Source organism: Zea mays, chromosome 10, assembly GCF_902167145.1.
Source record: "Zea mays cultivar B73 chromosome 10, Zm-B73-REFERENCE-NAM-5.0, whole genome shotgun sequence".
NCBI classification, from domain to species: Eukaryota; Viridiplantae; Streptophyta; class Magnoliopsida; order Poales; family Poaceae; genus Zea; species Zea mays.
Window position 1 is genome coordinate 99,902,968 of NC_050105.1, and position 14,858 is coordinate 99,917,825.

Consider the following 14,858-nt stretch of genomic DNA (forward strand, 5'->3'; position numbering starts at 1 on the left):
TGTTAGGATTTAGAGATTCAAGCGGGCACTACCACAGGGTTCTCGTACATTGTGTTCTTGGCTCTTGCAAGCATTAGGTCGTTTCTGAGACCACATTGGCGCAATGGACTCCATGGTGTTTGAGGTTGCTGAATCAGATGGAGCAACAGTGATTTGTCACACTAACAGTAAAAGGAAAGGTTATTTGTTGGTTTTAAACGTTAGTAATTGCTATGAAGTACCGTAATTTGTATGGAGCGCGTGTAGTTTTTATTGATGCCTCACTTTAGCAACCACTCCATATTTTGATCTATCTTTTTTATAAGTTTGAGTTCATGTGATTTATTTTAGAAACTTGAGCTCATAAACTTTATCTTATTTGGTCTCTATATGGTGGAATTATGTCATTCTATAATCTCTGTTCGTTCAGTCAGTCGTTGTGAACTCTCTTCTAATCACTCCCTTCATTGGTCGTGTTGCACCAAGACATATTGGATGGAGTAAACAACACCATCAATTAGTCAAATCAAAAAAATATTATGTGCAGAGCGGAGACAGTTACTAAAAAAACTTGAAATATTTTTGGTGGATAGTTTACGTGGGTATTGTTGTGATCCGTCGCAACACACGTGCAACCGACTAGTACTATATTAAAGCATCAGATTCAACGGTCGTCCTACGTCATCTTTTTACAAATAACACCTCACATCTATTTAAAATTAACCCGCTGCACGGCATTCCACTCCGCGCAACCAACATCCACGTCCCAAAACACACCTCCGTATACAGATGGCCAAACCGCGTCCCGGCATGGGCCCAATGCCCGTGGGCCACAGCTCTGGCCCAGGCATAGCAGCGGGCCTGCTGACTGTGCCGGGCTGTCACGTTAGGCTGTCGGGCCATTTGGTTAAATCAGCGTAAAATGTTAAAAAAAACGGTGCAGGAGGTGGGGTTCGAACCCACGCCCTAATGGAAGAAGGGCGGGAGACACTGAGTGAAGCCGTCTAATCAGTAGAACATTATGATCAGGTGTTTTTAATATTGAATATAAATGGTACATATTTATATATGTTTTTTGTAAAATAAAAAATATAATCGTGTCGGGTCAGGCTAGCACTACGGCCGAGGCTACAACCCAAGTACGGCACGACGCTCGTGCGAGGCTGGCTCAGGCACTATTAAATGGGTCGTGCCTCGGGCCGACCCGTAATACATGGCCCATTTGGTCATCTATACCTCCGCACAATAATGATGGTCCTCGCCTCAGTTGTCGCACCTCGTTCGTCATCCTGCTTCTTTTCTCTCTCCCCTCATGCCTCCGCCTCCGCGCCGCCCCATTCTCGGCAGAGGGCGTGGGAGCAGGCGCCTCCTCCCCGTATTCGTCCAACACCAGCCCCGACACCGACCCGCGTAGTGGCTATTGCACGTCCACGAGAACGTTTCACAGTATGCGTGCACCATCGTTTTCACCATCGTCGGCCGTCCCATTCGTCTTCCCGGCCTTCGCCCTGTTCTTCCTCCCTAACCAATTGCCTGCCCACGGTCGTAGCCGCGAGCCGACCGATGCTCTTCGACACGGGTATGGGGAGAGTCGGTCTTGCTCCTGGCCTTTTTTCGTGCGTGCCGCCGAGGAGGACATGGTGGCGCCTGCCACACTTAGCTTATCTTGGCGATGAGGAATCCAGGTATGAGATATTGGACAACAAAGGCCCGTAGCGCGGCATTAGTCAGCATATGGTATGGAGTTTGTGGTGGTGGTGTGTCGCCTCAGCGGGTCCAAGGCTAGGAAGGCACTCGCATTCTCTCGCCCTTCTCGGACCGACGCCTGGTGCGGGTGCCTCTCGGTTTGGAGCTGCTCCAGCTGGGCTTCTTTCTCCGCTTGCATGCTCTCTCCCTATATGTTTCTAGCGGTATACTACCTATGTCGCCTATAGATGTCCAGATCTTCGTTGTGTCCTTCCACTACTACATATATCACTATTTAAGACACACCATTAAAGACTCATATAAGTACATTTTATAGAAGTGTCTTATATCATACGATGTTGAGTAAGATAAGACAATTTTTTAGAAATCCGTCTTAATTGGAAAAGTTTTTTGAGACAATTTCGTCGTAAACAATGTCTTATATTGATTTAAGACATGTTTTTATTATTAACTGTCTCAAATAAGGATAGTATTTGAGTCATCCCTACTTTAACAACTGTCTTAGATGGCAATGAGTATTTGAGACACTTCTATGTATGAAACCATCTCAAATAAGAATACTATTAGAATCGTCTAGACTATAAGAACCGTCATAGATGTTAGTGAATATACTAGACACTTATAAATATGGAACCGTCTTCACATGATAGTCTGACAAGACGTATATGAAAAATGTAGCAAATAGTGAAATCACCTTGAGTTGATGATATATACAAATCGCTATCATTTTGTTTCCATCCCGCGACGCCTTCTCACCATACACACCCAATGCCTCCCTCGGGAACGACCGCCGCCGCCCAATAATCATGGACTCCGAACCCCAAGAATCGCCGCCGCCGAAGGCCGTCTCACGTTGTGGTGGCTCAGAACGGCCGGCGCCGGCCTGCTACGTTCATTCGTGGCACCATCAGCAGCAACCACCAACTCAAATAATCTAAGTAAACAAACATGACTCCCGTTATTAGCATGACCAATTCATATAAAATTTAGATATTATTATTATAATTTAGATTATATAATCTATAGGCTAAACAAACAGAAACTTAGTGACATATCAGTTCATATATGTCGGCGTTTCGAGACCGGGGGGTCCCTGAGCCGACGAGTGAGTGTGCCGCGTGCCCCAGCCCAGATGGGTCGAGCGCGTGGGCGAGCGCGAAGGGGGGAAGGCGAGGTGGCCGGAGACGGGCGTGAGAGAGGAGTGGAAATCCCGCGGCCTTCGTGTTCGTCCCGCGCCCAGGTCGGGTGCGCTTGCAGTAGGGGGTTACAAGCGTCCACGCGGGTGAGGGAAGCGAGCGGCCCCAAGAGAGCGTCTGTCCCATCCTCGCTCCCGCGCGGCCAACCCTCTCTAAGAAGGCCCTGGTCCTTCCTTTTATAGTCGTAAGGAGAGGATCCAGGTGTACAATGGGGGTGTAGCACAGTGCTACGTGTCTAGCGGAGGGAGAGCTAGCGCCCTAAGTACATGCCAATGTGGCAGCCAGAGAGATCTTGGCACCCTGCTGGTGTGATGTCGTGGCTGTCGGAGGAGCAACGGAGCTTGGCGGAGGGACAGCTGTCGGAGCGGTCGAGTCCTTGCTGACGTCCCCCTGCTTCCGTAAGGGAGCTGAGAGCTGCCGTCGTCACAGGGCACGCGGGGCGCCATCATTGCCTATCTGGCGGAGCTAGCCAGATGGGACACCGGTCTTGTTCTCTGCGGCCCGAGTCGGCTCGGGGTAGGGTGATGATGGCGCTCCCTGTTGACGTGGCGGGCCCGCGCCCGAGGCCGGGCGACGTGGGGGCTCCTTCGAAGCTGGGGTCGAGTCTGTCTTCCGTTGCCGAGGCCGAGCTCGAGCCCCTGGGTCGGGCGAGGCGGAGGTCGTTCGGCAGAGGCCAGGGCGGAGTCCGAGCCCTGGGGTCGGGCGAAGAGGAGTTCGTCGTCTTCTGGGGCTGAGCCCGAGTCCGAGCCCTGGGTCGGGCGGAGCGGAGTTCGCCGTCTTCCGGGGCTTAGCCCGAGTCCGAGCCCTGGGTCGGGCGGAGCGGAGTTCGCCGTCTTCCGGAGCTTAGCCCGAGTCCGAGCCCTGGGTCGGGCGGAGCGGAGTTCGCCGTCTTCCGGGGCTTAGCCCGAGTCCGAGCCCTGGGTCGGGCGGAGCGGAGTTCGCCGTCTTCCGGGGCTTAGCCCGAGTCCGAGCCCTGGGTCGGGTGGAGCGGAGTTCGCCGTCTTCCGGGGCTTAGCCCGAGTCCGAGCCCTGGGTCGGGCGGAGCGGAGTTTCCTATGGCGCCTTTGGCAGGGCCTGACTGCCTATCAGTCTCACTCTGTCAAGTGCACTTCAGTCGGAGTGGCGCCGGCGGCGCTGTCCTTCTGTCAGACCGGTCAGTGGAGCGGCGAAGTGACGGCGGTCACTTTGGCTCTGCCGGGGGGCGCGCGTCAGGATAAAGGTGTCAGGCCACCTTTGCGTTAAATGCTCCTGCGACTTGGTCGGTCGGTGCGGCGATTTAGTCAGGGTTGCTTCTTAGCGAAGGCAAGGCCTCGGGCGAGCCGGTGATGTGTCCGCCATTAAAGGGGGGCCTCGGGCGAGACGGAAACCCCTCGGGGTCGGCTGCCCTTGTCCGAGGCTAGGCTCGGGCGAGGCGTGATCAAGTCGCTCGTATGGACTGATCCCTGACTTAATCGCACCCATCAGGCCTCTACAGCTTTATGCTGATGGGGGTTACCAGCTGAGAATTAGGCGTCTTGAGGGTACCCCTAATTATGGTCCCCGACAATATAAAATTTAGATATTATTATTATTATTATATTATTATGATGATGAGTAAATTCATGTTTTACGCCTGGCCCTCACGTTATTGGTTGAATTGTTGAGACGGAAAAACCAAAAAAAGAGGAAAAGAGGAAGGTACCCCACAAAACGTGATCTTCCCTGTAACCCCTCATGTGTTGCCGCCCCCAGCCTCCTCCTGTCCACCGCTCCTATGACGCCGCCCCAGCCTCCTCCCGTGTCGCCGCTCCCAGCCTCCTTCTGTGCTTGCGCCCTCTGCAGGTGGAAGAGGGGGGAATCAGCGAGAACCGAGAGCGACGTCGCGACGCACAAGACACAGGCTGACAGCCGCACCGCACATGCGCACAACTGCGTGATGGGCGCTGCCACGGCGAGCGGGGGGGCTCCGCCGGGCCCAGGAGCCGTCGCTCGCTACCCGGGACCGGATCGACAGGTGCGGTTTTCTGCCACGGTTTTCTGCAGGCGGAGGAGACAAGGGAGCTACGGACGGTGAGTTGCCTCCCATTCGATCTGTGGCCGCACTACCCTGCTCAAACCGCATCGATCCATGGCCACATTTTGATCTGGTCTCCAATGCGTGATTCGATAGATAAACAAGTGGGGCGAGATGATGTACGAGAAGATCAAGAAGCTGGATAAGGAGCTAGCCGGGTACAAGGAGCGGATCTGCAAGACCCACCCGGCCCATCCCAGGAGGTCGTCAAGGCGCATTTCAAATATTTGTTAATCTGCAATACCATCCTGTTTGGGTCCGAAAGGTTTTGGTGCAATGTGAAGTATGATGATCGTTTACATGAACTGGTTTACTGAGGCAACTTGAACTGCATGCTATGCTAAGTATTCCCTACTGAACAACATTGTTGTTAGCGCACACTTGACATGGTTTGACTGACTGATATTTCTGTCTTACTTTTGGGGTGCTTACATTTAAGGGTTTCCCTAGCTTTTTTTTGTGTTGTTGATTTGAAGTTCTTTATTACAATTTCGTTTGCATAAGAATATTTCAATGATTACACTCGATTCTTACTCTTGGTAGGAAACTTGCAGTGATGAAGTTAATCCGCATGTTGCCATATTACTATATTAGTATTAATGTTAATGCTATTTCATCTTCTTTTGCAATTCAGCTTGTTCTTCAGTTTAACTAATGTTGTGCTATTCTGTATTGCTATTTTAGGTTGTTGAGGCTGCAAAGCAGCTCCATTTGAAGGAACATGTGGTATTGGATGGTTCTGGCAATCCTGTAAAATTAGCTGCTACAGTCGAATGCAAGGGTATTGTTGGGAGTGATGATAGGTAATTTGATTCTTGAAGTTACACGCTGGGGTTTGTTGATGTCTGGTATAAGTAATGGAATCACTTGCGACCTTTTCATTTTCTTTTCTTGAAGGCTCATCAGTTGTTTACATTTTTCTGTGCACGAAAGCAATGATGAGCATGTTTTGAGTTATCAGTAAGCACATGGTTTAATTGTGTTGCTGATAGACTGGAGAGAAGAGGGCGAGAGCACCCGGATGGTTGCCCTCTCTACGACCATGAACAGGAAACCGCTCAACATCTTCTAGCTTCTTGCATTTCTGGCACATCATTCTTTCACCTTTTGGGTTGGGGCACCTCTCTTCTGGGGCACATGTGTCGTCTTTTGCTTATTGGTGGAAAGAGGTGAGCAGCAAAGTACATAAGGAATGGAGAAAGGGCTTCAATAGTGTCACCATTTTAGGAGCTTGGTGCTTATGGATGCAAAGAAACTGGGCTGTCTTTGATGGTGATTCTCCTACCATTGGAAAAGTGCAGAGATCCCTATTTGATGAGCTAGCATGTTGGGTGATGGCTGGGGCCAAGAATCTGGAAAGCTTAGGCCTAGCAACAACCCTTAGCTCGGCAGGAATGTTCTAGTGGGTATTGTGTGGTCGTGTTTCTATTGTGCCTCCTAATGGATCAGTTTTTGTTTTTTGTTTTTGGTCGCCTTAAGTGGCCTAGGATGCTTGTATCTGTCCGCTTGGACTTCTTTTCCCCCTCTACTTAATATAATGATGCACAACCCTCTTGCGTTTTCCGAGAAAAAAACTGTGTTGCTGGGTTCTAGAGATCCTGTAAAGTTTACATGAACTGTGAGAAACCCTTAAGACATTTCATAATTTGTTGTGACCTTGTTTTTCTTCTTGAGCTATCCTTTTTCATTTACAGCATTGTACTCGTTGGTATATTTAGCACAGTTGTAAAGTTTACATGAACTGTGAGAAAACCCTTAAGACATTTCATAATTTGTTGTGACCTTGTTTTTCTTCTTGAGCTATCCTTTTTCTTTTACAGCAATAAACACGTGTTTTTTACTCGTTGGTATATTTAGCACAGTTGTAAACTTTACATGAACTGTGAGAAAACCCTTAAGACATTTCATAATTTGTTGTGACCTTGTTTTTCTTCTTGAGCTATCCTTTTTTTACAGCAATAAACAGGTGTTTTGTACTCGTTGGTATATTTAGCACAATTGTTTATGTGTCCTTTTATTATAATTAGATAGAAAATTAGAAATTTTGCTAAACTTTGAACTTCAATTTGCAACCTTCATAATTTGTTAGAGTAAGTTCTAGCAACTGGCCTTTTGATTGTATTCAGGTTTGAACCATACTTATGGAATGCATGTAAGAGGTTTGTGTTGGAGCACCGGGCTGGCGAGAACCGTGCTCCAATCATTTCAGATGATAGCCCCAACAAAGATATCAGCATTGCCTTCTATAATATCCTGATGCTGAAAAAGTAGTGTTGGAACTTGCTCTCAACCGCAAGGAGGCCAACAAGGGTGAACAGTGGTGACAACAGGGTTACGTGCTAGGAGGCAATAGCTCTGTTAATCTAGCCTCTCACGGGCACTGTGCGGGGGTATTTATAGGTATCTGAGTGCCCAGCGCCTTGTGTTAAGGACGCATGTGCCCTCAGACACCTAGTTTATCCCCAGAATATTCCCATAAAGCAGGGTTACAAGCTGTAATTACAAGAATGCCTTTACGAATTAGGCCCGTAACACAAAGGCGGCCACGCAGGGCCCGTTACAATGGGCCAGATCACACGTGGGCCTCAGAGCTGGACGAGGCCGCGCTGCAGGATGACGTCGCCGCAGGCCTTCGTCTGGTGCCGAATGGAGCGAAGGGTGTCCCTGCCCGTTTTGTCTCTGTCAGACCAACGACTGCAGCGAAGGCCTCGAGCGAAGGGTGGCGTCTTTGCCTTCGCCCCAACATTTGCCCTCCGAGGGACCAGTTCGACAAAGTCACCTGGTGCCGAAGACGTCGCTAGATGGCGGAGACGCTGCCCTTGCTCGAAGTGGTTCCGCGGGGGTTTTCGATGTGACCGTTGATGGACGACGTACTGTTGGATTGCGGGTTTCCCGAAGCGCCGCGCCCTGTCGGATTGCGGGTTTCCCGAAGAGCCGCGTCCTGCCTATAAAAGGGGGCGGGGGTCGGCGCTTTTTGAACTTTGCCTTCCGCGCTCCGCGAAAACCCTAGCCGCCCGCCGTCTTGCTGCTCGTCTGCCCGCCGTGCTCTTGCTCGCCGGAGATTTGGCTCGAGTGAAGCAGACCACCCGCCGCCGCCGACGGTACGTAGCAATGCCGTCCTCTTCTTCTTCCGCTGCCACTACGCCGCCGGCTGCCGCCTCGTCTGAGGAGACGTTGAGTAGTTTGATGGTGGAGGAGTTGCGCGCCGGCGACTCTGTTGATTTTGGTATGTCGCGGATGACGTCAGCCTACGTTGAAGATATGCAGCGGTTGGGCTACTTTGGCGGCGGAGTTGCTCGTGCTCCGGGGACGGAGGAAGTCACCGAGCCGGAGGGTGAGTTGGTCGTTTTCGAGGCGTTCTTCGCCGCCGGTCTCCGCTTGCCTGCGCACCGGTTTGTTGGCGAAGTCCTGCGTAGATTCAACGTTCAAATACATCAGCTGACACCGAATGCCGTGGTGGCACTGTCGAAGTATGTCTGGGCGACGACTTCGTACGGCGGACAACCGTCGGTTGAAGTTTTTGCGAAGTATTATTGTTTGCACTGGCAGAAGAGGATGATTGGGGACGAAGATGCCCAGTTCGGGTCATGCACATTCACGCCGAAGACCAGCAAGACCACAATGCAAGTAGTGGAGTTGGTTCCGTGCGCCCACAACAAGTGGGGCAATTGGAATGAATTTTGGTTTTACGTTGCTGAGGGTACTGTCGAAGGCCATGAGGGACTCCCCGTGTCTGAGATGTGCTCTCATTATTACTCTGTGTATCCGCCCTTTGAAGTGGCAGAGGAGGATGCAGACGAAGGGGCCCTTCGGTGCGCCGCCGGTCAGAGCAATGGGCGTGATTTAGTTGAAGAGTTCGTGGCGTACGGGGTGTGGCCCTTGGCGCATGGCTGGGCGTTGGGCGAAGTGTGCCCTCGCCAGATGCCTTTTCACGGAGGAAGGGTGGTGCAAAGTCCTGCCTTCGCACTGAATCTGCGAAACCGCGACCCGGCCGCCTTTGTGCGCGATGCGGAGGACGGGGCGGTGCGGCTCGTGGGACGTTACGTGCCGAGGACGGAAGGCCAGCGCAGCTTTGATATCCGCGGGTCAAATGACCGTTTGAACAGGGTCTTCGAATTAAATCAATTGCCGTACGACGGCTATCCTGGTCAAGACGAAGCGGACCGCCGTGGGAAGAAGCCGGTGGTGGAGACTGGAGATGACCCTGCGCCGGCGGCCGCCCCTTCCTCAAAAAAGAGAAAATTAGGTACTGCGATGGGAGGACTTGGGGTGTCTGATAGTTTTGCTAGAGAGTTGATGAGGACGTGTGCGGCCCCGGGGGAAAGGATGTCTTCGCCCGAGCTCCGAGAGTCTTCGGCTCGGATGCTGAGGGTTACCGGGGGTTGCTGGCCTAGGAATGTTCCTATCCCCTGCGCGGCTGACGAGGACTGTTTTACATCTTGTATGGTTCGTCAGTGGAGAGTTTTTCCTTACGGGCGGAATATCGGTGCTGTTGTGTGGGCAGTGATGGACAAGGATCGCCAAGGGGCGGCGCAAAAACGCCAGGCGGCTGTCAGGCTGCATGAAGCTAGGCCGAAGAGGCAGCGGGGGGCTGCGAAGGCTGCGGCCTCCGGCGGAGGCAAGCCGCCGCTGGCGGCGAAGTCGGGCGCCTCTGCACCTAGCAAGGCGCCGGAGGCAACGGCGGGCGCCGGAGGCTCCAAATCAACGAAGGTGGTGCCGCCGGCCAGCGGAGTGGCGGAGGCTTCGAAGGCGGCCCGAGCGTTGCCGTTGTCGGGCAAACGTGTTGCCGACTTCGGCACCGATATTACTGTGGACGACTATCTTGGTGGTAAGTCGTTGGCTTATTATTATTATTATTATTATTGTTATTATTATATATTTTTTTTAATTCGTTGATGCGTTGCAGGGTCGGACGAGGGCTAGCTTGCTAGAGTTGCGCTTGGCGCGGCGATCTCGACGGCTGCCATAGTGCCGAAGGCGAGGGGCGAGGCTCTTGGCGCCGGAGGCGAGGTGTCGGCCCTCGCGGTGGTCAGGGACGAGGCGGGCGCAGCGACCCGCCGGCTGAAGGGAGTGACGGAGGCGCTGAGTCAGGCGACGGAGGCGCTGAGTCAGGTCCGCTGAGCTATACTCTCTCCCCCACCTCTTTCTTTTGGGGCAACTGCCTTACGTGTGCTCTGCAGGTGGCTGACTTCGCCAGCCGTACTGCATCGGGGGCCCTCACGGCAGCTGTGTCTGCCGAAGTCGAGAGACTTCGGACGCAACATGCTGACGCTGTCCGTGAGAAATCGGCCTCCGACAGCAAGTGTCGTAAGCTGACGGACAAGGTGGCCGCCCTGGAGAAGGAGAAGGCTGACCTCCGGCGCCAACTGGCGGCGGAGAGGAGGGAGGCCAACGAGGCCATCGCCAAGGAGCAGGCTGCGCAGGCGGAAGCCAAACTGGCGCGGGCGGAGGGTAATCTTGCCAAGGAGCTCGCCGAACATCTGCAGGAGCGGCTCACCGCCCTGGAGAGCCGCGCGAAGGGGGCCGAGGCCGCGATGCGTGCGGAGGCTGAACGGACGCGCGCGCAGCTTATGGATACAAATCGTGAGCTGGGTGCGCGGACCGGTGACTTCGAGGTGCCGGACCGATGTGGCGGAACTGCCCGAATTATTCCGACTTAAGTGCCTAAGCCCTGCCTTAGAGGCTAGACCACACTTAAATGGGAATAACCCGTCAATCCCTCGGATCTAGTCCGACACGACCACTGACAGGATCAAGTACCACAAGCTCACTCGATGGTGAGTCACAGAGCAAATACAATAAAGCATAAAACCATACATGCCACAATGTTAAATTATTACATCACCATCATCATCATCGGAGTTTTTGCAAAAGTACCTATCATTGTTCGAAGTGCAGCGGAATAAAACTAACGATAATTAAACGGAGAGATGGGGAAGCCTGTCCCATCACTCCTCATGCTCCTCCTCAGCCGAGGCAGGGTCCCACTCGACAGTCCAACCCGGTGGCAGGGTGGTCGGCCAAGTAATCCCAGCAACCATCTCCTCCAGAGAACCTGTAAAAAATTATGCCACAAGCAAGGCTGAGTATACTAATACTCAGCTAGACTTACCCGGTGTGAGGAGTCTACTCCTCTACCTCTAGACATGCAGCTGTTTAGCTGTGGGGTTTGGTTGCCAAAAGCACTAGCTGAGTTTCTAAATCAAGATTTTAACTTAATCAAAGTTAAGTGTGACTCTCTTAAGGCTAAAAGTGGACTATCTACTCATACATGGTAGCAAGCATCATTAACAGTCAACATCTTATCTCAACTCATCATACTTCCACTTATTACTCAATGCAGTACAATGGATCAAGCAGTCTCATTAGCTGCGAGAAGCAGACGATTCGAATCGAGTTTTTATCCTTGCAAGGTAAACCTAAACACACGACATGCAGGGGCACTCCGTCCCCACACACATCAACCGTCCCCATCGATTCCCCGTCAGCAGAGAGGGGCTCACCGCCTTGGCGTACAATGCCTCACTGACCCCGACTGGCCGTCGTGCAGTGACCGCACTTGTACCCACCATAACTGGAATGGGAGACCTCGTCTCAAGTCGCGTGAGGAGGGCAATCTGCTGCCAGGTTCAATCAGGTACTAGGCTTACCGATTTACCATATTTCTCGGCATATGTTTAGTACGTTCAAACGCTTGACACAGGTATCCGCACGTAAATCCTTATTCCAATTTCATCTCGTAGACCACGCATCCCCATGGATCCGTGTCCACAGACCATCATTATTCTGTTATCAAAGTGGATACAATCAATTCCTGTCCTCGCGCGAGTGCTAGAAAAATCACTCGACTTCTACCGAGATCCCTAATTATTAAAGCAGCTACTCGACCTAGCATACTAGTATCCATCTCAAAAAGGATTCCTGAGATCATGCAACTAGGGTTTCAACCAACTCCTACACTTAAGTGCACAATACAAGCCTACAATCATTAAGTGTAGTAAAATAGCATATAAAACAGGTTATGCATAAACCGGGGCTTGCCTTCCAAAGCAGTGGCAGGCAGGTCCTCTGGTGCAGGCTCGGGTGCTGGATCTGGGGCTACCTCCTGAGCAGCTCCTTGCTCCGGCACGAGGATGTACTCTCCGTCAGCAAGATTACAGTCTATCGAAATGCAATGAACATGTATGTCATGATTATGCATGATTTAATAACATTATGCAAAAGAACTAAGTCGAGAAGTAACTTAAGGTTTTCTTAGTTGTGCGGGGCTTCTAGTGGTATACATAGACTTTGACTTATTACCCTTTAAGCTTAGGTTTGGCTTTAGGATAACACAGATTGGTTTGGTATTGCTTGATATATTTTTGTGGACAGCAAATAAAGTTTTTAGGGACAACCTTTATTCATATCTTTCATTTCTCTTTCCTTAATTTCCATTTAGGGTTTCTAGGGTAGGTTTGAACTACAACAGAGTTTTAATAATTTCCAAAAATTCTGTAAAAATTACAGTGGTTTGTCACTAGCTATTTTAGCTTGTTTTAAGAATTTGAGGCTTAAAGTATAAAAGTTAGGCCTTAGACAAAAATAACAAAAGTTAGGCAATAAGGGCCACTTCACACTACACCTCCTAGTTAGGGGTAGGTTCTGTCCTAAAGGTTATTTTTGTTGACATCCTCTGGTAATAATAGGTCTTTATGCTAAAAATCACAGGAAACTAAGGGGTGGTTAATTAGCTATGATTTTCCCAAGTTTAATGTCAAAAAGGCACTTTCTACTACCTTATTATTTGAAAAATGTCAAACAGCAGATTTCATATTTTTCTTAGGTTCTTTCTAATAAAACAATAGTTATCCCAAGGGTGGGGGTGTTTTCACCTTGGGGTTATTTTTGTGGAGTTTTTCTAAGTTATCCTTGTTTTATTAATTTAAAAGAGATCTTAATTATTTTACACTAAAACAGGGTATGATATATTTTTCTAGTGAACTACATTAACTAAGTATCTTAACAAAAATAGGGGTGCCCTCTGGTTCAATATTTGTGTCACTTTTCCTATTTTTCTTAAACTTAAGCATATTTGGAATAAGGGGTTAAAACTAACTTAATGTAATAGACAGAGGGGTTTAACATTTTTAACTAGGTCAGTAGGTAGATAATAACTTCTCTAAATTTTCCTAACCTTAGTCAAATAGCCTAACTATTTTTCTTACTATTATTTAGCTTTTGGCCAAAGTTAACATTAAATCAGAACTTTTAAGTTTTCCACAGCACCAAGGGGTTTTATATTTTTCCTAAATAGGTTACATGATTTAGAGTCTGGCAAAATTGGTTTGACCAAAATTGGATAAACCAAACAGAAGTTATGGGTTTTTAAAGTTTCTGTTTGAATTTAAATTAGGTTTTAATTAAGTTTTCCTGGAAAAACAGTTTGCGCCGAGGCCCCTGGGTTTAAAACAATTCAAACCTCGCAGATCTACCCTTAAGGCACTATTCACTTGAGTCTCTAACCTTTCACTTAACCCCCTGGGTTTCTCTCCCTCTCACCCGCAGTCCCTCCCTCAACTGAAACAGTAGCCGCGGGAAAGAAAAGGGTGGCGCGGCTTACCGGCGGCGAGGGAGGTCCGGCGAAGGGTAGGGTTGGCTCGGGGAGGGTCTGGCGATCACGTCGAGGTACGGCTCGTCGTCGGAGATGGCCGGAATCGCCCGGTCCACGTGAGCAGGCGGGCGAGCTCGTCGGCGGCGTGTGCTCCGGCCTATCCACGGCGGCATAGTTCAATCCAAGGGCATAGGGAGCTTCGTGGAGGTCTAAGGAGTCTAACCGTGCAAGGAATCGAAGAGAGGTGCACGGTGTACCTCGGTCCACGGTTGCCGGCGGTCGGTTGAAGTCCGGTGACCTTGGGCCGGCCTCTCCGGTGAAGCAGAGCCCGATTCCTCGCTCGGGGAGCTTCACGGAGACGTGCACAGTCTTCTCCGAGGGCTGGACGGGGTTGGGAATGGCTGGGCTGGCCGGTCTACGGTGGCAGGGGCTCGGGTGGCCGCGGGCACGTCGCGTATGGGCAAACGGCGGCGAACTGAGCTCCGGTGAGGCTTGAGCGCGTGCGGAGGGGTACGGCCAAGGCTCCTGGGCGTTTTATAGTCGCGGACGCGGACCAGGGCACTGGCTTGGCTTGGGCGCGGCGCGGGCGCGCGCGCGGGCGTGCTCTGGCGCGGCAGACGGCGTCGAACACGTGGCGGTTTGTTTCTTCCAGTGTTCAAATGTCGCCAGAGGTCGCAAACGTGCGAATCTTTGCAAAAGTTCGGTGCAGACCTCTTCCTGGCACCTAGGGCTGTCACTCAACTGTGAGACGCCGGGGCAGATACGGCCTAGGGAGGGAGATCTTCGGGTGCCAAAACAGGTGTGTCATACTGAGCATATCACGACAAAAGCCATGCCATGGCATGTCAAACGTCCGAGTCTCGAGCTCAACTTTTTCCAGTGGGTGCCCTAAGTGGTATTGCACATTTTTGGTATAGAACCCAAGTGGTTTTGGCGCCATTTTTAAAGTGAACACGGTTGATCTTTGATTTAGGGCTAAAATGGGACTTAGAGGGAATTAGAGAGCTCTAGCTCTCTCTCCACTTGGAGATTTGAAATGGGGTTTCCCTAGGGGCCTTTTTGTAATATTTCCCTCCCCTAATTGATGGTTATAATGTTGCTTAGGGTTTGGGTAAAGATTACCCATGCTTTGCACATTTGCTCACTCTCTTTCCCCTCTTATCCATGGTTTTGGGAGATAGGGTTTAAGAGAGGCCTAGGGTTCTTTCCCCCTCTCCCAAGGTGATAGTTGCACACAATTAGGGTAATGCCTTTGGTCATTCCCAACTCTTGGTAAAAACTTAGTTTCCAAAGCCCCTTATACTTTTGCTCCTTAAGTTCTTCCACATGT